Genomic DNA, 3,383 nt, shown 5'->3' with positions numbered 1-3,383 from the left:
GGGTGGATTACTGGGATTCTTTCTCTTATCAATAATGACTCTTTAGTACTAATCAAGAAGCTAGAGTCTGTCTGGCTACCATGTTTCTGGCTGCAAGATTAGTTGTTTTAGCAGATAGAAAAAGTGAACTTTCACATCATAGTGTGGACTTAGATAATCAACTTCTCCAGTAGAACTCAGAAGAAAATAAAAAGAGAAGTAGGATATGCAAGTTTACACATTCTCAGAAAGAGAGCCAGACCCATTGGGGAGGTCAGCATATCACCTTTATTGATGGTGAAATCCAGGATTATCCTGTCAATTACTCCTGGATCGTTGTGAGACACAGCTCCTTCAGCTGCCGGATGCCCTCCTCTGCCTGGGGAGCTGGGACGGCTCACTGATATTGGTGAGGGCCTTATGCGAAGCTTTCGATGCTCAAAGACAGAGCAAACAACCAGGATGACCCTGCCATCCTGCCATATCCTACGGAAACAAGACAGCAGATGTTCAGTGTCCTTATACCAAAAGGGGATAACAATAATATCAATAAGCAAAAAAAGAGGAATCGATAAACCATTTTTAATCATTCATACTGGAAAGAAAAATGCAAAAGAGAAGATAGTTTTGTTACTGTTTTATTTGATTAGATAGAGTATATATGTGATTTAACATAAACATATATGTGGATATGTAGATATATAAATAGACATGAATATATATAAGAATATATATACTTAAAAAAGAAACTATATAATTAAAGTTCTTTTTCTTATTGATGCATTTGGTATGTTGTGTCTATTGAAATATTTGTTATTGGTGACTGCTAGGTTTTTTAACAAAAAAATTAAATTATAAATTTAAAAAATATAGATCTCTGCTATCATTTTGTTACCTTAAAGGTATTGACTGCTTCTTTGTGGGTCAAGGACTGCAAGGCTTTTGCATTGACAGCAAGGATTTCATCTCCTAATAACCCAAAGCAAGATCAGATTAAGCATCACATTATAAAGGAACAGACTGAATAAACAATCATGATAATAATGTGTGACTACAAGTTATTTGAATTCTGACTTAGACAAAAGTCCAAGTTACCCAGCCCTGGAAAATCACCTAGTTTTCCAATGGTTGTCTTCCCAATGACTATCCCCAGCATCGGTCGTTGCAATTGAAGGACAGTGTATGCTTCTGTCTGGATTTTCTCCTGTGATGTCTGATTTTAACCTCATAAACCAAGATAAAATTCCTCACCAAAAAAAGACAAAAATGACATGGGCATTTAAAGAACTGCCTGGTTATGTCACTAGATAGCAGCAATGGACTTGAACATGTTCTTGACTCTTATGAGCTGTGAGTCGTGCCTCAGGTCTACACACAAGGTTAGTGCTCAGTGTGTACTCTGTGACTATTATGATTCAGTCTCTTTGCTGGCATCACAACAAGAAAGGGTGGAAAAGGCCCCAACAAGGAATGACAGGTAAAAAATAGAAAGTACTTTCACAGATGAGTAGCCTTCCCAGACATACACCAAGAAGCATAACTAGAAATATTCTGATATGCAGGGTGTCAATCAAGAGTCATATGACCATTTGTGGGGAAAGATTCAAGAAAATTTCCTGCTCTTTGCTGGGGGAGCCTACTTCCAGGGCAGAAAGCAGGATTACAGGCTAGGGAGATTCCAGCTGACACACAGCTGGGGTACTTTCTGATTGAACTAGTTCTTCTGGATAACTAGGTGCTCAATTTTCAGACTATTATTAATCTATCCAAATTAATTAATCTACAAATTAATCTACAGAAAGAACATATAAATAGAAGTATGTGTAGAATGATTTTATGTCTGTGTATTTGTGTCTAGTGGTAGTTATCTCTATGTGGGAGAACCAAATAAATTTACATAAGTTTGTTGTATATTTGAACAGAATAGCTAGTTATGCATAGTGGATTTTCAGTTTCATGTGCAATCATTCTATTTACTGAATTTGATTATGAAAATGCTTGTTTTATTCCATCCGTTAAAAATAAAATGTAATCGTTAAAAAAACACATCAAAAGAGAGGGATGGAGGTTGGAGCCAGCATAGTGAGAGAAGTCCTTCCATGGAGAAACAAAGCTAAGGACTCAGTTTCAGGCTCCATTTCACAGGGTTGTCATGGGTGAGGGCAAGAAAGCAGTCATATAAACAAAATCCTGCTAGCTGTAGGGTCTCCAATAAGCCAATGATCCTTAGCAGCTTCTCTGTCTCCTCTGCAATGGTAGAATATGGAAGGGTAGGTGGTAGCTATAGATGTGGGTCAGGCACAGATCCTTGTGCCTTCTGAGAAATATTTTTGGGCCATCTTCCCTAGTTTGCATAAACCTGGGTTCCTAGGAATGACCTGAATGACCATCTTCCCTGCACGCTTGTATTTCTTGAACCTGTGAGCTGGGGAAGATATAGAGCTACTATGTGAAATTTCAGGAGTCCACACTGGGGAGAGAGAGAGAGAGAGAGAGAGAGAGAGGCATTTTGAGATTGCATTTAAGAGATGACACAGCTAGACAGACACAAAGACATGCATCAAAAGACAGAGGGAGACAGAGCTGGAGAGGGAAAAAAAACAAAGTATAAAAACCCAGTTCAAAAGACCCAGATGCATATGCATGGGAGAAGAGAGAATTTATCATTTCCTGTAAACAGCATGGAGGAAGAAATGCAGTTTACTTGACCTTTCTATTATTGTTTACCCCCCTCTCTTGGTTAAACAAGCTTTTAATGTTCATTAACAACCAAAAAAAAAAAACAACAACTAGAGAAGAGACTTAGAGTTGGGAGAGACCACAGAGACCATCCAGCCCAATTCACTCATTTTATAGAGGAAGTAACTGAGGTTCGCAGAGATTCAGTGACTAGCCCGTGATCTCACAAGTGGTGTCATGGTCAAGTTTTGAATTCAAGTTTTCCTGAAGAGAGTCCAAAACAATATCCATTATACCTCATATCCCTTTGGAGTGGGAACTAAACTTGAGTCAGGTATATAGGCTTTTCTACAAGTTGCTCTATGACCTTGGAGCAACACAGTTCAATTCTCTCAATTCTCTCAACTTCCATTTCATCCTCTTTAAGATGAAAGTATGAGACTAGCCTACTCTTAAATCCAGCTCTGAAATATCAGGTTTTTGTTTCGATATAAAAGGAAAGAGTACCGACTTTTGAATCTAAGGACATAAGACTCAGGTGCTCTGAGTACTCTGTTCTGATTTGATACTTGTAAGTGGAAAAGGAGGGTGTTGGATGATACAGGGAAAACTCTCCACCAGGTTTCAGAAGACTCCTCCTTGAAGATTCTATGACGTTATGATTTAGAATCTTAATGGAAATCAGTTTAAACTGACTCCAGCACACCCAGATGAGGAACCCTCTA

General features: G+C 38.4%; 1 long non-coding RNA gene across 2 annotated transcripts; it reads right to left on the bottom strand.

Moving 5' to 3' along the window:
- Nucleotides 1-259: 259 nt before the first annotated feature.
- LOC141501653 (uncharacterized) lies at nt 260-3,288 on the bottom strand. 2 transcript variants are annotated; one of them, XR_012472284.1, is made up of 3 exons: nt 2,955-3,288; nt 875-948; nt 260-465 (listed from the first exon to the last, which is right to left on the bottom strand). It is a non-coding gene; the product is annotated as an uncharacterized LOC141501653 (long non-coding RNA). The 2 variants fall into 2 exon arrangements; XR_012472285.1 differs by lacking the exon at nt 2,955-3,288 and adding an exon at nt 1,093-2,911.
- Between the last annotated feature and the right edge of the window lie 95 nt (nt 3,289-3,383).

Source organism: Macrotis lagotis, chromosome X (assembly GCF_037893015.1).
Source record: "Macrotis lagotis isolate mMagLag1 chromosome X, bilby.v1.9.chrom.fasta, whole genome shotgun sequence".
Taxonomy (NCBI): Eukaryota; Metazoa; Chordata; class Mammalia; order Peramelemorphia; family Peramelidae; genus Macrotis; species Macrotis lagotis.
This window is presented reverse-complemented; position numbering and strand designations above follow the sequence as displayed.